The sequence below is a fragment of the Panthera onca genome, chromosome X (assembly GCF_046562875.1).
Source record: "Panthera onca isolate mPanOnc1 chromosome X, mPanOnc1 haplotype 2, whole genome shotgun sequence".
NCBI lineage: Eukaryota > Metazoa > Chordata > Mammalia > Carnivora > Felidae > Panthera > Panthera onca.
In genome coordinates, this window is record NC_138357.1 from 57,632,047 (window position 1) to 57,654,552 (window position 22,506).

Consider the following 22,506-nt stretch of genomic DNA (forward strand, 5'->3'; position numbering starts at 1 on the left):
TATTCCTTCGGTATCATAAATCCTCTTCTCAGTAATTGCTAAAAAGGTATCTATTTCATATGAAGTGTCCCCCACCTTGAAAATGATGCATAAACTCAGACATTTATTACATTATAAATGCATTAACTCACATTCTGAGTTTGTACAGATGTTTCATTACAAAACTGGCATTAAGTAGTTTGTCACAGTGGCACTTATTACTAAAATCATGTGCTAAAGAAAAAAATATAATAATGGATCAGACATCTTCTTTCCATTAATGTGTATTTGATGGACATTAAAACTATTTTCAGAAGTTCTACAAGGATATCAAAGAATATATGAGAGCAAATCAACCCCGTATGTATTTCTTTAAATATCCTTCTATCACATTTCTTGTAATTACAACCGAGGAATAAGGATTAAGGTTTCATAGGATTGGGGAAGTGTTTCCCTTTAGGCACATTTTTTTAACAAAATGGAGTTTTAAGCCATATTATATGGACTACAAATAATATAAAAATACTTGTCCTTATTTAAATCTCAGAATTTATATAATGTGCAGATCCTAATGGGAAATCACAAAAAGAATAAAAGAGGATAGTGGAATCCCTTACAAACTTTAAAGTTTCACAACAAAACTGCAGCTTTTGTTCCACAGAATTGTGCTTTATTCTTCATTAGAATTCATGCAATTATTCACTTCAGGTGTATGCCATCAACAGTCACACTTCAATACAAAGGATAATTAGAAAGTATTAACAAGCAATAAATGTAATAGTGCTGATAACCATAATGAGTTAACCAATACAGTAGAATTCCACTAATTCTCACTAATGACAAGAAAACTTGCTGCTGATGACCAATTTTAGAAAATCAGTAAACATTTTTTTGAAAATGGGTAAACATTTTTCAACAATTGAGGGGAAATTATTAGGCAATTTAATTGTTATTTTAAGGAAACATTTACATAATCACTAAATATAATACAAAAAGTTAGATAACAAGACAAATACTTATTAATAAGCATTTTTTCAGAGTGCCTGGGTGGCTCAGTGGGTTAAGCGTATGACTTCAGCTCAGGTCATGATCTAACAGTTCATGGGTTTGAGTCCCACATTGGGCTCTGTACTGACAGCTCAGAGCTTGGAGCCTTTTTCAGATTCTGTGTCCCCTCTCTCTCTGCCCTTTCCCCTCTCATGCTCTTTTTCTCTCAAAAATAAATAAACATTATAAAAATTAATAAGCAATTTTTCTATAAAATTATTGAAAACCTAAAACCAAGAAAGTTAAGATTTAAATGTTTTTGAGGAGTAACAAATTCATATATTTTTCTTGGATGTTTTATTTACACACTATCTTAGGTGTAACACATAGCATGATATTCATGCCTTCTCCTCATACTGGTTGTGAGACTTTAGGCAATCAACCAAAGCAAGAGTAAGGGAGAGACAGAGATACAGAAAGAGACAGAGACACAAAGACAGAGAGAGGGAGAGTGACAGAGAGGATTGAAGAGATACACCACTCTATACTTACTTAAGTAATCCTACCTGGAAGCCCATAATGTAATATAATTGCTCTAATTAATATCCTTTATAACTGTCAGACCGCACTTTGGTTGATGGCCCCTGATCTACCTGATCTTGGAATTCCAAGAACCACAGCTGGAAAAACATTAGATATGTCCATCTATGGCAATGTAACCTGAAAAGTTTCCATTACATCATATTTGTTACCTGTATTTACTCTGTTTATAATTCCTAAATACTTTGTTTCTTTTGCTTTCTACATGATCTTTCCTTCTTCATCTGATTTCTTCTACAAGGTTATTAAATTCTTTGTTTCTTTTTCTAAGGTATCAGTATTTCTTTTTTATTAGTTTTATATGTAGTAAGGATCTCAATATTTCTAATATTTTTGTAGTTTTGATATTATCCATTATTCTTAAATTTAGGGCCATATTTCACTGCCAGTTTTGATTACTGACTTAACTGCTATTTTATGAATTTTATATGTGTGTTGATATACTCCCTGAAATACCAGTATACTATTCAAATAAATAGGTCTTTCTTTCTCTAAACAATTATTACTGTCTCAAGTTACCATTGTAAATATTTATATATGATGAGTGACATATTTTCTGTAGTTTTATTACTAATAATGAATTTAGAGCTCATACATTAATTTTCTAAAAGGGCCATAGGGTAATTCTATTTTTACATTTTTGAGGAACCTCCATAGTGTTTTTCAGAGTGGCTGCACCAGTTTGCATTTCTACCAACAGTGTACAAGTGTTCCTTTTTCTCCATATTCTCACCAACACCTGTTGTTTCTTGTGTTGTTGATTTTAGCCATTCTGACAGGCGTGAGGTGATATCTCATTGTGGTTTTGATTTGTATTTCCCTCATTATGAGTGATGTTCAGCATCTTTTCATGTGTCTGTTGGCTATCTGTATGTCTTCTTTGGAAGAATGTCTATTCATTTCTGCCCATTTTTTAATTGGATTATTCATTTTTTGGGTGTTGAGTTTTATAAGTTCTTTATATATTTTGGATACTGACCGTTTACCAGATATGCACTAGTAGGTATTTACCCAAAGAACACAAAAATACCAATGCACAGGGATACATACATCCCAATGTCTATAGCAGCATTATTTACAATAGTCAAATTATGGAAACAGTCCAAGTGTCCATTGACTGATGAATGGATAAAGAAAATGTAGTGTGTACATATGCAATGAAATATTACTCAGCCATAAGAAAGAATGAAATATTGCCATTTGCAACAGCATGGATGGAACTAGAGGGTATAATGTTAAGGGAAATAAGTCAGTCAGAGAAAGACAAATACCATGATTTCACCCATGTGTGGAATTTAAGAAACAAACAAATGAGCAGAAAAGGAGACAAATAAAAAACAGACTCTTAAATATAGAGAGCAAATTGGTAGTTGCCAGAGGGAGATAGGTGGGGGGTTGGGTGAAATAAATAAAGGAGATTAAGAGTACACTTGTTTTGGAGTGCCTGGATGGTATGATATATTCATCTTCCTTATTCACTTATGAATAGATACTTGGGTTTCCATATCTTGGCTATTATAAATAATGCTCCAATAAACAGGGTGCATATATCTTTTCAAATTAGTGTTTTCATATTCATTGGGTAAATACCCACCGGTGAAATTACTGGATCATAGGGTAATTATATTTTTATTTTTTTGAGAAACTCCAAACTGTTTTCCACAGAGGCTGCACCAATTTGCATTCTTACAAATACTGGATAAAGGTTAAAAGGGCATTTTTAAATTTCATGAATAGAAATTCTGATGCATAATTGTTTTGTTATTAGGTTAGAGTAGAAGAGCAGAATGGGGCTGAGTGGTTTGCAAATGTTTTTTTCAAAATAGGATGTGCATAAGATCAATGAGGCATTTTAGATACTATGTTTATTTCATTTTTATTAAGTTTTTTAAACATTTATTTAGAGAGACAGAGAGAGACAGAGACAAGTGGGAGAAGAGCAGAGAGGGAGGGAGACAGGATCTGAAGCAGGCTCCAGGGTCTGAGCTGTCCTCACAGAGCCCAACACAGGGCTCAAACTCACCAACCATGAGATCATGACCTGAGATGAAGTCGGACACTTAACTGACTGAGCCATCCAGGCGCCCCAAGTTTTTTTTTTTTTTATTTTAATTTCAGTATAGTTAAAATACGGTGTTATATTAGTTTCAGTGTACAATATAGTGATTCAACAATTCTATACATTAGTCAATGCTCATCATGATAAGTGTACTCTTTAATCCCCATCAAGTATTTCACCAATCCCCGCACCTACTTCCTCTCTGCTAACCATCAGTTTGTTCTCTATAGTTAAATGTTTATTTCATTCTTAACTTTCCTATTATTTCTATTTCTTTTTAAAGATTCTTTTATTATTGCATTATTCAAAGATACAATTTTGTATTCCAATGCCATATTGAATAAAGTAGTCTCTGTATAGTTATTACGATCCTATTACTTTTCAATGTTTATTAACTATTGCTACTCACTAGTGTTATCTCCCTCCCATTTCAACTACATTAATTTTAACCAAATCCCTCTTGAAAAGCCCCTGGAGGAAAAGTTACAGAGAGGGAAGGAGGCAAACCATAAGAGACTCTTAAATACTGAGAACAAACTGAGGGTTGAATGGGGGTCGGGGAGAGGGGAAGTGGGTGATGGACATTGAGGGGGCACTTGTTGGGATGAGCACTGGGTATTGTATATAAGCCAATTTGACAATAAATTATATTTTTAAAAAAAGAAAGAAAAGTCCCTGGAGCAGTATTTATTGAATTCAGCATTCAACCCAATATTCCTTAACACAATTAAAAACTACCAAACAGGTATTCAGAAAGACACCCATTTCTAAAAGTATGAAACTTTCACTTATAGTTATATTTTCTAAAGCCATGATATCTCCATGGCAACATTTGCTGGTCTCAACTTGTCTACATATGCTCAAATACTGCATCGAATTTCAGATCAATAATATATTTAAAGGTGGTTGTTATAATGCACAAAATCATTATATTGCTGGACAAGTTATTAATATACATAACTTAGAGTTTGATAAGTATATATCAATTTGTTTATTCAGAAATGGAGGAAATACTCATTGGATATAGTGAAATTTTTTCTACTTATAGAATATAGAGCCACATAGTCATATCTGAAAACTGCTAACAAAGTTGCCAAAAGGAAGTAACACTGTAATACTCAGATATGGCTCATTTACAATTATCATAATAAGTTATTTTGAGTCTAACACATGTCAAACTGACTTCTTTTCTTGTAGGAATATGAGTCATGATCTATCTTTACTCTTGTCCAGTTACTTCAAATAGCAGAACTCCCCTCACATGCTATCAAGAACACAAGGACCTGGCACTTGTGTCTATATACCCTTACCAACTGCTTCTCAAGCTACTCAGTTAATTAGTAAGGGGCAGGTGCTCAGAAACAAAGTGGCACAGACCTCAAACAAATGTAAACTCAATCAAAGGGAAATAGATGACTAGCAGACAGGAGTCTATGGAAGGAAGACTTCCTTTTTATCCCATACTCTTTTGTAATTTTTCTTAACACATGCATCCATTACTTATTCAAAAAGAATGAGCCTCAATTTTATAAAAGCCTATGTATATTCTGCAAGATAGGATAGTACTCCATTACTTGTATATGATTAGATATTATTAAAACACTTAAAATTATCTAGCATAGTTTTAAAAATAATACATATTAAATTTTGCCATTACTGTTTTGCTTAGCAAACTCTTCCCATGGAGGGTACCAAAAAAAAAAAAAAAAAAAAAAAAAAAAAAACTTCATCTAGGTAATAAGATGTCAAGAATTCTTAAATAGAATTCCTGAGATTTAACTCTACCTTTTCCTCAGATCCACATATTCTAGAGATGTGCATCCAATTTGTCAACTATGTAATTTATTTCCACAAATTGTAGAGGAATAAATGGAGAAAGAAATATCTCCATTAAGAAGAAAACAGTCTAATTATTTTTTTATGTTATGAAATATTTATTTATTTTTTAATATGAAATTTATTGTCAAATTGGTTTCCATATAACACCCAGTGCTCCTCCCAACAAGTGCCCCCCTCAATGCCCATCACCCACCCTCTCCTCCCTCCCACTCCCCATCAACCCTCAGTTTATTCTGTTTTAAAGAGTCTCTTATGGTTTGGCTCTCTCCCTCTCTAACTTTTTTTTTTCTTTTCCCTCCCCCATGGTCTTCTGTTAAGTTTCTCAGGATCCACATAAGAGTGAAAACATATGGTATCTGTCTTTCTCTGTATGACTTATACAACTTGTGATTATTAAATAAAGTTAATGTAATTATGGGCATACTGGGAGGGACTGTAACCAAAATGAGAGAGGAGAGGTGAAACTATCTCACTCTCTACATCTTGTGCCATATCTTGACATCACAAGTGCTTTCTTCATAATTTAATGTTAATTTGTTTTTTAGAATGTTAATAACTTGAATAAAATAAATTTTATGTTTAACACAATAGGTTTAGGTTTCTCTTTATTTTTTACATGATAAGAGTGCTAAATGACTATGCATTCCCCTCTATTCAGCTAAATAGATGCAAGAAAATTCAGTTCAACCACAAGGTCCTTCACTGTGAACCCAAATGATTCCCTATGAAAACCATGAAAGCTACTAATTTTCATCATTTTGAATCTTACATAGACCAGATGTAAAATCCCATATAAATTTCTGAACTCAATAAATCATTCTATGCCACTATAAGAGGACTGGTTCCTCCAAAAGAAAATGTCCATCAATGGATGCATGGATAAAGAAGATGGCAATCAAAAAGAATGAATTCGTGCCATTTGCAACTACATGGATGGAACTAGAGGGTATGATGCTAAGTGAATTCTTCAGAGAAAGACAAATATCATATAACTTCACTCATATGAGGACTTTAAGATACAAAACAGATGAACATAAGGGAAGGGAAGCAAAAATAATATAAAAACAGGGAGGGAGACAAAAACATAAGAGACTCTTCAATATGGAGAACAAACAGAGGGTTACTGAAGGGGTTGTGGAGGAGTGGGATGGGCTAAATGGGTAAGGGGCATTAAGTAATCTACTCCTAAAATCATTGTTGTACTATATGTTAACTAACTTGGATGCAAATTTAAAAATAAATTAAATAATAATTTTTTAAACTGTAAAAAAAAAAGAAAATCAGAATAAATAAAGATTTTTCCAATTATATGCCATGTACACGTCAAGTGTTGTGTTTTTTAAGATCTCTAAAATGAGATAAAGTGGGTAGGGAGAAAATTGAGATTATTACTTCAGAGAAGCCAAAATAAGAATGCCCAGAAGCCATCAAATGCCCAACTCTGATGAGAGATGAAAGAAAATAAGGAATAGTTTGGAGTTAATTTTTTTTTCTATTTGGTAAAAACAAACAAACAAAACACACCTTCGTATATAAGGATGAGGAAGAGTAGTACTTTTTTGTAGCTTACATAAAGAAGATAATTTTATATTAAACTAAATAGAAGCAAATGAGGAGGTCTAGAACTAATACGGAAAACTCTCTGGATTTCATTTTACTTGTGACATAGATGTGCATCCATGGAAATAAACTACTCTTTAAGTCTTTAACTACTCTTAAACAGTCACAGAGAAACACCTTAAGACAGTATTTTAATTCTACCAACATTCATTAAATGTCTTCTGCATGTACTGTGGAGATCACTGACTTATCCATACTTACTTGGCTAGAGGCAAAACCAAGTAACTTGATCCACCAATTTCATCCTTCTTCTGACAACATCAAACTTAAGATAGCAATTTGTGAGCCACCCACCCATGATTGATTACTGAAGCTGTTAGAATGAAAACTCAGAAGACCAGATAGGTTTTAATAGGTATGAGTTAATCATATAATAGAAAAGACTGAATTCTTAGCTCAGGAGTTCAAATTTAATACTAAAGACAATTAAAAATCACTAAAAGATCCACTAAAGATGGGGCGCCTGGGTGGCTCAGATGGTTAAGACTCCAACTCTTGATTCTCAGTTCACGATCCCCTGGTTTGTCAGATCGCGAGCGGTGTCAGGCTGACAGCACAGAGCCTGCTTGGGATTCTCTCTCTCCCTCTCTCTCTGCCTCCCCCTCCACATAAATAAACTTAAAGAAAAGATTCACTAAAGACTCTTAAGGAAAATAAAAACAGCAAACTATACAAATTTTTTAAATGATTATGCTAGAAGCAATATGAAGGTAATCCAGAAGAATAAGGGACTGAAAAAGCCAGGAGGCAATTCCAACATTATAGTTACTGTGTGTTAGGGTGGACTAGAAATGGACAGTAGGGAAGGGGAAAAAAGGGGGAAAGGGGGGGTCAAAAGGCAGTAAAGTTTGAATGAGAATCATAAACTTGTAAAATGGAATCATACTGCTATACACAATTATTAAAAATATATACAATTATTATATATACAACTAATATTAATATAGACAATTATGAAGGGTGATTTAGAGATGAGAATTCTAAGCCCAGTTTGGAGGTATATAAACATGACTAAAGGCAGCTAGAATTCTAAGACAGGAAAGACGAAAAGCTATTGTTTCTGGAGTTTCAGCATCACTTTTGAAGAGGTAGTAGTTTTAAGTCATGATCTCTTTAAGGAAGTAAATATAGAGGTAGAAAAACAGGGCCAACAATAGAATTTTTTATTCTTTAGCTATGGAGATAACAGTGATGAAGAGTGATCAAAGAGACCTAGGAAAACCAGAAAATTATATTGTTACAGAAGGCAAGAAGAAAGATTTTCAATCTTTTCAAAAGCTGCAGAAAGGTCAAGGAAAATAAGACCGGAAAAAGATCACCTGAGTTTTTCAGTTTTCCACTAATACGTAAAATTTATGAGGTTATAATGAAAAATAATTCATCCTAAAGGATAATGACTGCTATTACTGATTACATTTATAAAAACAAAACATATGATTAGCATATAATTCCATAAAGCGTGATTCAAAAATGTTATGAGCAAAAGCAGTATTATTTGGAAAAGTTTATATCTAAATAACTAGTTTGGATGCATAAATTCTGATGTGTTGATTAAATAACACATTGTAGACGTAGATATATTTCAGTGACTAATCTACCTTTATTTCTTTTTTGAGCAGTAGCCTGTTAATTATGCTCATTCTTTTTCTGAATCAACTTCTTTAAAGTATTTAATTTTGGTTCCTCAGTCTCACCATAGCAAATGGAATTTATTCCATTTACTTCTATTTTCTTTAGACATTGGCCTTGGAGACTAATAAAATGCTGTCAGGAGATTACACTGAAAGAATATAAAGAGAGTGTGTAAACGCATATATTTTGTTCTATGAAAGTAAGTCACATACTTTGAAGTAGGAACTGACTCTTGTGCCTCATGGTAAAATTCTGTGGTAAGAAAACTGTGATTTTAGCCATTTGACCTTTTAGTGTGCTTGAGCTTCCCAAAATACAGATCATACTACCATGAGAGCATTTACCCATTGCCTGAAAACATATACTTGACATTTGTTTGGTGGAACTTAACCTATGTAAAATGAATAAGATGAGAAGTGAATCTTCTACTTGAGGGAAAAATATAGAAGTCTATATACAGGGGCACCTGGGTGGCTCAGTCAGTTGGGCGTCCGACTTCAGCTCAGGTCATGATCTCACAGCTTGTGAGTTCGAGCCCCGTGTCGGGCTCTGTGCTAACAGCTCAGAGCCTGGAGCCTGCTTCAGATTCTGTGTCTCCTTCTCTCTCTGACCCTCCCTCACTCACACTCTGTCTCTGTCTCTCTCTCTCAAGAATAAATAAACATTAAAAAAATTAAAAAATAAGTCTATATATAGTTTATAATGGTAAATCCACAATAGAAAAAAAGCAAAAGGAAAAAAAAGGTTTCCCACCTAAAAATATAAAACCACAAAAAAGGGGAAAAAACGGGTAAAGCCTGCTTTAATTATTATTTAATCTTTATTAACCTCCAATTTAAAAAAAATTCAAGTCGACCTGCTTTGATAAATTAAATAAAATCTTAGTTTTAGGAATATATATACATTAGTTCTACATTATAGTAACACAATTTAGGGTGTAAATTTATTCTAAAATAGTCACATTTGTGCTCGCTTCAGCAGCACATATACTAAAACTGGAACGATACAGAAAAGATTAGCATGGCCCCTGCACTAGGATGACACACAAATTCATGAAGCGTTCCATATTTTTCCAAGGGTTGATAGGAGGTGGGGGGAGGGGAAAGTGGGTGATGGGCATTGAGGAGGGCACCTGTTGGGATGAGCACTGGGTGTTTTATGGAAACCAATTTGACAATAAATTTCATATAAATAAATAAATAAATAAATAAATAAATAAATAAGTCACATTTGTCCTTAATGATAAAATCCCCTCATCCGAAATACAGAAGACAGATATTAGTTAATAAAATCCAGTATAAATAAAATATAATAGTATTATTATAATAGTATAATATAATAGTATAATATAATAGTATAAAGTAGTTTAGTTATTGTTCTATACATGCAAACAAATGCAGATATAAAAGCCTCAGCCTATTTATGCTAAGATTTTCATTGTAGACTGTATAATACTTTTTGCAGAAAACATTACAATACTCACACAAAAAATTGCAGTGCCAATGCCCGCCAGCTCTTCAGAAGTAAAACAAGAAAGAAATACAATAAAAGGTTTGAAAAAGAAAATTAGTTAACTACTTTTCAAACTGACTTGACAGAAGCACACTAATAAATACCAACATCTAGTCTCAGAATTAAGGCTTACTTTAGAGGAAAAACATAAAAATATACTTGAGTAAAAATCAGCAGTAATTTATAAGCAGCAAATAACCAGAACAGCGAACTTTTTGTGTGTAGCAAGAATGTAGCTTCCACCCCAACAATGTATCTCAAATGACTTCATTGTGTTCTAAGCACAGATAAAATACTTTTCGTTTGATTATTTCTTTTAAAAGCTCCTTTTCGGGGATTCATCAGAAGAGAAAAGCCCCAAGGTCACCTGTCAATAACAGAACAAACCCTCCGTAAATCATAGTGCTTCACAAATAAATTCCTCATCAGTAATTAAAGCCAGGCTCTCTGGCCGTATGTTATCAGCTCATCAAATTCATTGCTCATCTAGAATAACAGATCCACATCTGCAGTCATTACAGCATGCCAGATAAATCAATCCTCTCAATGATGATTTGAGCCATCTCTGCTCCCTTTTAACCAGCCCGATATTTATTTCCCCCTGACATTTCTGACATTCTATTTACTGTAGGCAAATGGAACTCATATGGCACCTTGTAATGGCTTTACCAAATCCCATTGTGGAGCACATCTTAGAAGACTGATGGTTACAATAAATAAGGTTTTATGGTGTAAGTGTGTGCTTCCAACTTTTTTCTCCTAGAATTTGACTTCTGCTGCAAAGGTTTATTACACTTGATTGCAGGTGGAAGACTAGTAGCCATTTAGAGCTTTGTTAACTAAAGGTCAGCAAAAAACTTTTGAGCTGATGTCAGCATTTCTTGTCTTTCTTTTATTTTCTTTTAAATTAATTCTCTATCAAAGGAATCCTGAACAGAAGTTTGCAGAGTCAAAATCCATAGACTAACAACAATAAAGCTACTACTAATTCATTCCTTTGCTTTTTAAGTTTTTTTTTAATTAAAGTATCACAAGGTTAAAAGAAGGAGGTTTTAAAATTATCATTCTTAAAAGGATATAACCACAACTGAGAAAAATTAGACACATTCTAAATGCAAAAGTTCATGCATTTAAATATAAAATAGCTTTTGTGAACATGAAGTAACAAGCAATTCAAGGAAAATCTAGATAGTAATCATGCATGGGTATTTTTAAAGAGCCCCTCCTTTTTTTTTTTTATCTTCATGAGTGAACCAATACTGTGAAGAAAAATAAAACTAGAAAATTTAACAGTTGTGTTACTCTAGTAAACCAGACGAATTTGGGGTGGCTCTGCACAAACTGTTCTTCACTGAGTTGCACTATCTTTCTTGGCAGCAATTATGCAGGGCTCAAAGAGACTTGTATTAAATTAATGAGACTAGCATTAAATTAGTTAAATTTAATTAGTTAAATGTTAGTGGAGCTCACTGTTGGCATATATTAAACTTATTTCTTTATGCCACAATAGTATTTGAAAGAAGAACTATCAACTTTTTTGTTCCTTTCTTTTCTTCATGAGCACAAAGCTAAAGCACATAGTAGGTTGTGAATGCTGAGATTAACTTCTGAATACTGATTTAAAAGGACACAGTATAGTCTTTTCCTTAATGAAAATTCTGTATTTTTCACTCTATTATTTGTTTGTACGGATTCTACTGCTCTCAGAAGCCAAAGTTTGAATACATTGGATTTTTAAATAATGCCTAAAGCATCAAGTTGCTGGGCCATGATACACAAGTGGAAGGAGACATGGCCCTACCCCCTTAAGCCTCCTGCCACTCAAGTCAAGCAGGGAGAAAGAAACATAAATTCTAAGTTGAAACTTTTAGGAAGCTTGTGATATCTGCACTGAAATTGAAATTATGCATGATTTTTCTTAGGACTCCAAGGAGTACATACAATAAGGATATTCTGAGCAAGACAAATCTGCCTACTACAAAGATAGAGTAAATCACATAAAGCCCTCTGAAAAATAAAATATTTCATTTCTGCCTTCACTTAACACTGTACATATCATTAACCTCAAGGTAAACTCCAATTTTGATTGATCCTGTAAATTAAGGAAATGTAATCCAAGAAAACAACAAACTTGGCTTGAAGTTTGTATTTATAGTGGGCTACATTGGATCAACAAACTCATCATTTCCCTTTACACACACCATGAAAGGTGTTATTCATTCAAAGGTCCATAAGGGACCATTCATCCCAGACATTCTTTTCCAATCTTGATTGGCTAATGAAGCTAATCATAAGAAACAAACTCCCTTGTCTTTACAAACTGTTGTCTTGCCTGTAGCTGAAAGACAGAAACCCTAAAATAAATGATGTCTTAAAGACTGCAGATGAGAAAACTGAGATGCCAAGGAGTAGAGCTGATGTGCCCAAAGTCACATAGCTAGGTAATGGATGAATAGTAGAAACTAAGACCCAGTAAGCACCTCAAGCCTCATTCCTATGAAATAGTAGACATCATCATTAATAGTTTCAACTGTCATGCTTTGTTGGACCCTGTCAGCATCCTGCTTTCTTGCACTGTACCTGAAGCAGCAGCAGGACTCAGTTGAAGAAACTTATGATCTCTACTTCTAAACCTCCTAAAGCAGGTACAGGGAAGTGCCACTTTTGAACTCTCAGCACTAAATTCAATTCCTGGCACACGGGTGGAGTTCAGTAAATATTAGTTGTTTTGGGAAAAGGAATAAAATTTTACACCATAAGATGGCCAATGGGACTAAAACAAGCTCTGGTCTCTAGCTTAGAGACCCCTCTTCTGGGTTCTTCTTGCCCTGTTTGCCGCACGAGCGAAAACCCCACAGATATGGAAGCTGACAACTATAAATTACCTTTCCCACTTGCATTCTGCACTCAGATCTTTGGAGAAACAGTCTCCTCTGAGCCCACTGGTGTTAAATAAATCTCCAATCCACCAAGATCTCCGAGTGCCACTTGGTTTTTCCGCCAGCATTTCAGCCTGGTTCCGTAGTATATTTGGTTCCCTGACAGGGAAGCCCAAACACGCTGGCCCATATGTTGCCACCGGTTTGGAAGAATGGCGAGGCGGTGACAGAAGGAGGAATTGCAAGGGAGAAGGTGTGCCCTGCCTGAATTTCAGCAGTCTCCCACTGGGTTGCCTCAGGCCAGCCCAGCTCTGCCGTTCCCGCCGGACTGGAGGAAACTTGGCAGGTGAGGACATGGACCTGAGGTCAGAACCGGTAAGGCTGGGGACCAATCTAGTCAGGCCCCCTCACAAGAGTGGAAGGGGGACCTGATCACTCCCCGGAGACCTCAGAAGTCTCACAGGTAGGAATTCTATGGGAGGGAATGTAATAACCTCTGGTGTGTATGTGAGTGTGAGTGTGCAACTCGGTCTAGCTTGCCTGCCAAGTTCAATTCTGTGGCTCCACAGGCAGGCACCCTTAAGGTCCCCAAAAGCCCATGGAGTCTGAGTGAGCCCATCTGTGATTCTGTGGTGAATGCCACACAGCGTATGGCGGCATTGGAATAGTTTCTGATCGTAAGTCACAAAGCTGAGACCGCTACAGCTAACCGTCACCTAAGTTCCTTCGGGACACAGCCAGACAGGCATCTGACTCATCTCCTCATTAGAGGGGGCACCCCTATCCCTCTGTCTATGCGACTCTGCCTCACGGGAATATTATGGGGTTGGGACAGACCAAAGAAGGGTTTTTTGGGAGACTATGGAATTAAGATAACCCCCAGCACGTTAAGGACCCTATGTGAGTTAGAACAGCCCACTTTTGGTTTAGGAGGGCCCTTTGAGGGAACCTTAGATGTCCCAATGGTCCACTGCATCTGGCATGTTGTCTCCAGAGACCAAGGTCACCCTGATCAATTTCCATACATCGACTTCTGGCTTGAAATTGCCCAAAATCATCCGCCTTGGGTGTGATTCATCCATAGCAAGCAGAGCCAGGCAAAGGTTTTAGCTGCTTTATCCGGAGACTCACCCAGGAAGCCAAAGAAGCAACCCACCTCTCCCCTAGTGTTTGCAGGAGACTGGGAGGAAGATCCTGTCTTTCTGCCACCTTATGACTCACCGGGCTCCCTCCCCCCTGACCCTGAGCTTGAAACTCCTCCCCCAGTCTGTCTCTCCACCGCTGTCGCCCTTGTCTCCTCTCCCAGACCGGACCGGAGAACCCTCCCCCACAAGAATCAGCAGCCAGATTGCACCCTTGGCCAGGTGCAGGAGCTCTCCAGATGCCGGTCCACACCTGCAGGTACCAAGAGGCTCTCCTCCAGGGGATCAGAACAGGGGCTGAGAAGCCCATAAATATTCCCAGCAGCAAGGGGATTCCCCCAGGGATTATTATAAGAGACTATGTGAGGTTTACACACTGTTTGCTCCAGAGGCACAAAAGAACCACGACAAAAGGGGGGGAGGCCCAGAACCTCCTTAGCAAGGGGTCAGTGAGCCTACTGCAAGGAAAAAAGACATTAAAATAATAAACGTCCCAACCAGGGAAAGTCCCAGAAACCCAGCCGAAACCAGGAGGAGGAATCTCGAGAAGGGGACCTTATTGGTCTGGCTGATATAGAATCAGACTGAAAGAGACACTGACTTTCTCTCCCTCTTCTTCTGCCTAATAGATGTGAGGGATTCCCCCTCATTTCCCAGGTTAACAGCTGTAATTGGAGCCAACTGTGGTTAGTCTACCTCGGGATGGGGACTTTAAGGAATGTTCCCAAGCAGTTGCTGAAACTTCATTTGTTTCAGGGAAATTCCCGGTCTTCTCTGGCCTGATGTGGACTCCATATTTCCACTTTGGTGGAAAAACAACATGGTGTCTGCTCCTCTGTCTGAGTAAAGGTTTTGAATTAGGTTTTCCTTCTCTGACTTCTACTGGCACCTTGCCTCTTCTGCCTTCCCCTCTCCCTGTTGTTTCTGCACCAACTTGGGTGTGGTCTACATAACTGGTTCCTATACCCTCCTCAGTGCCTCGGGCACCATTGGCTCCTCCCATCCTCAAGGTCAAGGAGTAAAGTGCACCCCCTTGGACATGTAGGTCTTTTCAAAATAGGATGGAGTGCTAAAGCTTTGATTACTGAACACAGGTTTGTGTTTTTAACTTCTTATTGCAGAGAAATTAAGGCTATTTGGACCTACTGGAAAACATGCTTTGTACTTAATTGGTTCATGAATTTACCATCTAAAGAAAATCTGGTGTAAACACCTCTCAGTTGGTTACTAACTCCTCAATTGGAGACTAAGGTTTCCTAAGAGTTAAAATTCTGCTAAGTGTACTTAAGACTGATAGAAATAAGAAAAGCAACCCTGTACGTAGGAAAGTAGGAGGTATGTAAGAAAGATATAAGGAATGGAAATACATTTTTGTTGAGGGTAGAAGAAAGTAATTTTATCTTAAATGAGACTGGTTATTTGGAGAGAAATGGCTTTGGGACAAAGTTTGAAGGCAAAGGAAAGTTGTAGAAGGTTCATGAAGAGAAATCTTTGGAAAGGAATTTTATGTGTGCTCAGGATGGACTAAGGTTGAGATGAATGGAATTTTAAAAGTACACTGGTATAAGGTTGAAATTCTGCTTTTCTCTCTGCTCAAATGTCAAAGTGTTCTTGCATTGTTGATCTGCTCTTGATAAGACAATGCTAACAAAGGTTTGTCTTCCAGGAAAACCAAAGTTTTAGGTTTCATCTTTATCAGGTCTTTGATTACTAGCTAAAATTTCTCAATGTTAAAGGAGCTAGGTTTTGGTAACAACTATATAATGCTATACATTCACCTATAGGATCTTTTATTGCCACCTTGGTTGAATAAATAAAGTTTTAAGATTTGTAATGATCTGTAATCCTATTTAGGATGTACTTATAACTTCCTAAGGTTTTAACAAACTTCCCAGGATTTAAACGGTAAATGAAGTCTTTTTGACCAATTAGGCCTTTTTATTTGGGATGCTAAGTTACTTGGAAAGGCACTGTCATACAATGGTAAACCTTAGGTTGTATTGCACAGGTAAATGCTGTAACTGCCCAAATATATATGCAATTCCTAAAGTTTTAATGTTTTGGTATAAGGTCATCACTTAATATTCTGATTACTTGAAGTGTTATGTGTCACAGAAATAACCGAATTTCTTTGTCAATTGCATCATAATGAACTCTCACCAGATCTTTAAAAATGTCTATTTCTGAGATTTTATCATTTATATTGTTCTTATTCTCTCACAAAACATGTTTCTTCTTCAAGGAGATTTATAAAACGACTCTGGGGACAAATGCAGGTATTCGACATCTTTAAGATTAATACTAAAATGGGTAAGAATTTCCAGAACTAAAAAGCTGCATTCAAACTGAACAAGAATTAGGAACATGGGATTAAATGAACTGAGGAACATTATAGTTTTGTGATTCTTGTTGAAAATATTGCTGGTTCTCTAATGTTTGCTCTTCCAGATTAAGGAAACTCTCTCTTAAGATATCTATAATATACAGAAATGTCATAACGTATTTATTTGTAAACTGAAGCATTTATCTTTTCTCTCTACATAACTGCCCTGAAATTCAAAAACTCTCAGTGAGTATTCTTTCTTTCATAGCAATTACAATTGTTTGCATAAGTTCAATAAGAATCTGTTCATCTTGTGACAGGTCACCATTCAAATATTGGTTTTACCAAGGCTTTGACTGGAATGTCATATTTGAGAGTGGCATTCATAAACTCAGATATGACCAGACAGCTTTAAGGAACTAAGATTGGCTTTATGAAACATGGAACCATAAAGCCCGTTGGAAATGTTGGCCTGATACCTTGCCTACAGAGTTCCCAGCAGCCTCACCAGGTGAGTAAAGAAGGTCACTTCCTGGCAGGTGCAGGAACCTCAGGATATCTTGGGGACCTCATGAAGAGGAATTCACCCAATTCTACAGGTATTGCAGGCCTGCCTGATGGCAAGTATTTGGCTTGGCTTCTGGCCTGGAGAGGCTGCTAAAAGTTCAACCCAGAGATTCCTTATAAAAGGTTCCAGCAAAGCAGACTTTAAAAGATCTTCATGGACTCTTAAAAACTGAGAATAAACTGAGGGTTGATGGGGGGTGGGAGGGAGGGGAAGTGGGTGATGGGCATTGAGGAGGGCACCTGTTGAGATGAGACTGGGTGTTCTTTGGAAACCAATTTGACAATGAATTTCATATTAAAAAAACAAAATAAAAGCTCACAGAATAAATAAATAAGCCTCATGATCAATCTCTATTCTTTTTTAAATTTTTTTCAATGTTTATTTCTGAAGGAGAGAGACAGAGCATGAGTGGGGGAGGGGCAGAGAGAGAGGGAGACACAGAATCTGAAGCAGGCTCCAGGCTCTGGGCTGTCAGCACAGAGCTCAATGCGGGGCTGGAACTCACAAGCTGTGACATCATGACCTGAGCTGAAGTCAGATGCCCAACTGCCCAACCAACTGAGCCACCCAGGTGCCTCAATCAATCGCTATTCTTGCTGAGCTTATGTAAATAATTAGGCCAGGTTTGTTAAGACTGGACTTGTTCTACAAATGCATTGGTCTCAATTTGGCTATCTCAGGAAAGGGGGGGGGTGGGGTTTAGAGAGAAAAACTATGTTTCAACAATGCACCGTTATGGATGGTAAATTCTAGTTATGATCGCCTTTAAATGTTTGTTGTTTGCCTAAACTAGACAACTTGAGGTAAACTTCAGAAAAATTGTCACAGTATTTCATGTATAGATAATCTTCTGTGCTTATTATTCTGGGGGGATAATAATAAGACCTCATGGGCATAAGATTATTTAAACAACTGGAAAACAGGATGGATCTCTAAATATGCAAACCATATCTTCCCTAAACCTGATCTGACAGTTAACAGAAACCCACCCCTTTCAAAAACTTGGAGGTGGACTTTACAGATATACCACCAAATAGAGGATTCAGTTTCAGGTATCACCCCATGGGTCCATCACTCCAGAGTTAAGAAGGCCAACTCAGAGGAACCCTCAACCTGGCAAAGTGATCCAGATCCAGTCAACCTGCTTAAACTGACCCTCAAAAAGACACTGGCCCCTGACATCTCCTGCCCTGCTCCAGCCACACCCCAGAAGCTGGCTGGCATGCTCACGGCAGAAGCTTGAGGAATCAACATATGGACCGAGCCCAGGGGTTTGGATGCAACTCTGCCAGCCTTTGCCCCTTACTGGTGTCATAGCCCTGATCTTGCTTCTTGCTGTTGGGCTAATAGAGACTGCATCAACAAACTGGACATGGACTGGATGGCAGACTCCCTGGTAACCTGACAAAGCCAAATAAACTCCCTGGCAGCAGTGTCCCTCCAAAATAGGCGAGCCCTCGACCTCCTCACTTCAGAAAAAGGAGAGACTTGTATCTCTCTGGGGGAGGAATGTTGCTATTTTGTAAGCAAATCAGGAATAGTCAGGACTAAGGTTAAGTAACTCAAGGAAAGAGTTCAACGTAGACAACAGGAAAATATCAGTTAATGGAGAGGATGGGATCTCACAGACTGGGCATTCTGGCTCCTTTCCCTGGCAGGGTCCCTTCTTTCCATAATTTTACTTGTGACCATTGGCCCCTATATACTAAATACCCCGGTACGTTTTATTGAAAATACTGCTGCTCGCCAAACTGCTGCACATATCCTAGCCCTCCAAGGGTACCAACCCCTAGAGCTAAAAAGTGATGCCTAATAAAAGATTTTTTAAAAAGCATAAAAGGGGAGAATGTTGAGAAAATGAATAAAATTTTACACCATAAGAAGGCCGATGGGACTAAAACAATATCTAGTCTCTAGCTTAGAGACCCCTCTTCCGGGTTCTTCTTGCCCTGTTTGCCACACACGTGAAAACCCCCACAGATATGGAAGCTGGCAACTATAAATTACCCTTCCCACTTGCATTCAGCACTCAGATCTTTGGAGAAACGGTCTCCTCTGAGCCCGGTGGTGTTAAATAAATCTCCAATCCACCAAGATCTCCGAGTGCTGCTTGGTTTTTCCACCAGCATTCCAGCCTGGTTCCATAACAGTTTAAGGAGGGAATATAGGACAAAGATATATGCAAAAATTTTTAACTATATACTAGAAAGAAGACTTTACCTCTCTAATTTATTCATATATGCTAAGACTGTCCTACAAAGATGCCAGTCAGAATAAAGTAGTGCTAATAATTGTTGTTTCTTTATACTTGAGAATATTGAAAAAGGAAAGTTTCATAACATCCTGTATGATGCAGTTAAATATTACTATCTGTATTTTACAGAAGGTAAATTCAGGAACAAAAGTGTGAAGTTGGGTGTTCACAGTCAAATAGGAAGTTTATGACAAAATTGACACTATAATCCATGAACCCTGATCTTCAATGCTTAACAAAACCAATTGTACCAGCTATAATGGCTGCATGATGATAATAAAAGCTACATTTTTATAATGCTTTTCCTGGTAGAAGTTCAAAGTCCTCTACAAAGACATTGTCTGCCCAGTAGTTTTGTAAATACCAAGCTATAGATAGACAAAGAAAAGTAACCCTGTCGCTTTATAAGTGAGGAAAGAGATTTAGCAAGGCTAAATGACTTTGTCATGGCTACATGTTTGTAAATTCTGGAGCCATAACTTGAATTGGGTCTTCTCTTGTCTAGCTTCTGGTGTTTTTCCTGATGCCTTCCTGGTAAGTGGAATGCATATATTTGTATTTTGAGAAGACAAGTGTGCAAATAATTTTATATTTTACAAATGCAGTATGTACTTTACCAAAAATGTTCATGGAGACAGCCAATACAAGGAGGGAAAGTACCAAACAGACCTCAGACACAACCATCATCTGGTCCCAAAGATTCTCAGTGAAGTGCATTCTTCAGCATGTGCCAACAAAACACTAAGAGAAGGTTTAAAAAACGAGTCTAGCTTCTTCCTTTTGGAACATGTCCCAGTGAAAACAACTTAAGAACGAGTTAAATGTATATACCAAGGAGTTCAAATTCATATGGAATCCTTACTAAACAGATTGATAAAACAGGCGTGGTTCATAAGGAATAGCTTGCCAGCAAAGGATTGATTAGAATTTGCCTTTCAACACATAGATGACAGCTGACACTAATCTTTCTACAATAGAACCCCAGGCAAGTCATTTTCCCTCCATATAAAATGAGGGAAAAGTCTGATTTTACATACCAGAGTTTTATGAAGGTTCAATGAGAGAATAAATGTAAAAACACTTTGTAAAGCATGAAAGCTATTTATTTGGAGTAGGCAACAGATAAGAGCTCATAACTCCATTACAAACTTTTGAAGATAAAGAACCACCTCTTAGCTGTCTTCAAAATTCCTTGTTCAGATGGAACATTATACACAGGTGGCATTTATTCATTCATGGATTTTTTTTTTCATTCACTCAGCAAACCCATTTATTGAATTGAGTTGTTAAAATGAATGAAATAAAATAGTCTCCAAAAAGAAAACTTATTCCCTATTCCCCAAAGCTATCATTCCAGTCGCTTTCAAATCATTTTCAAATAATTGATTTAAAGTATCCAAGGGCTAGAAATATATAGTTCTGTTTTTATTATAAGTAAAAGCATAAATCATTTATAAATTGCCTTTCTTATTAATAAGGAGGAAAAGAAAAAATATACTACAATATGTGTCATATCCTCATGCAAAAGCCTTGTTTCTTTATCAAGGTCAACTACATAGGGTTTCCCTTCAGGTATATGGAATAGGTAGTCGTTTACATAATACAATTTGAGGAGCACTCAGGATATAATTCCTGCCCCCCCAGATGCCTACCTCAGCTTCTTGGTTTTGTTTAAAGACAATCATTGCATTAAGGACTTTTTTTTGGAACTTGAAAACTTCTATCTTCAAGATTCTTATAGTAAAAGTCAAATAACTCTAGCAGTTACACTACTATGACAATGCTTTTTGACTTTGACAGCTGAGAACAAGGTCCTGAAATAGCATTTCCTGAAGTAAATTCTGAGAGACACCAATTTCAGGAAAGGCTTTGTGAAAAGAAAAATGTTCTATGATCAGAAATAATTAGAAAACTTTGTCTATTGCCTTTTCCACTTAGATATGTGAAAACAGAATACAAATTAGCATTTTGCAGGCTAAAGATTGTAAATGCTGCCATTAAGAAACCGATTTAGATTTCATAGACATTTGAAAATAGATTTTCCTCTCATTTGGGAAGGAGGATTCTTTAAAACCCTCAAAACTCATTTTGTGTGTGTGTGTGTGTGTGTGCATACATTTGGAGAAATGTACTTTATAGAAGTGGAACACAACTACTACCAGCCAGGTACCCCTGGATAAGTCACTTATTTTCTGTGAGCTTTGGTTTCCTTGCTATAAAATATGCATTATTTCAAGAATCCAATGAAATAAGGCATGTAAAAGTGCCTCGGAAATTATAAATTATTCCTCATTTTTAGTTACTTCTAATTCTCATTACCTTTTATTATATTGTTGGACTTGTGCTAGGCAGCAAATTATTCTAACTGTACTCTTATCATGTATTGCTTTAAATCCAATCTGAAAAGTATTTCTTTGATGCTTTGAAATTTCAGTGTAAATTAACCATTGCTAAGGTGTGAACAGTTTTTTGATTATGTCAAAATAATACCTTGTATTCCAATTTACCCCTTTCCTAAATTTTAAGTTAATTGAAACAACTCATTCAAAATATAATGTCCCTAGGCCAGCCCACAAAGGCCTATTTAATGTATAAGTACCTGAAGTAATCATTCTATTTCTAATAGACCCAACTACTACTGAGATCAGGTCTTTAGAAACTGCTTGGTCCAGTCCTGGGAAGTACTTCTGGTAGTCCTACAAACATCAACATAACCAAAAAACTATCATGTTTATGTCACATATCTTAACCTCTTGAGACTTCAATTACAGAAAAGTATCCTTGCTTAACAACAACAAATGTATGAATTTAGACATGTCTTTCTACAAGAAATTTGATTCAACAAAGGCTTCTGGTATATCTAGTCTGTGGCAGAAACAATTCTAAGTTCTGGGAAGACAACAATGAACAAAGCAAACAAAAATCCTACCTTCTTGGAACTTTTATTTTAATGAAAGAAATGCATACTGACATTCAAAGAAGTCATGGATACATATTCACCATTAGGTCTTGGTAAAACAAGGCAAACACTTTTAAGAAGTAACTTGAATTTGCTCCACGTGTGCTTAACTCCCCATCTACTTAAAAAAGCCAATAATAATAATTAATAATT

At 36.5% G+C, this 22,506-nt stretch overlaps 1 protein-coding gene and 1 non-coding gene across 2 annotated transcripts in view; one reads left to right on the plus strand and one right to left on the minus strand.

Moving 5' to 3' along the window:
- DACH2 (dachshund family transcription factor 2) overlaps positions 1-22,506 on the minus strand; it is an 845,266-nt gene that overhangs the window by 772,471 nt on the left and 50,289 nt on the right. The gene's annotated exons all lie outside the window — the stretch shown is intronic.
- LOC145714823 (U6 spliceosomal RNA) lies at positions 9,682-9,788 on the plus strand. Its single transcript, XR_014137014.1, has one exon. It is a non-coding gene; the product is annotated as a U6 spliceosomal RNA (small nuclear RNA).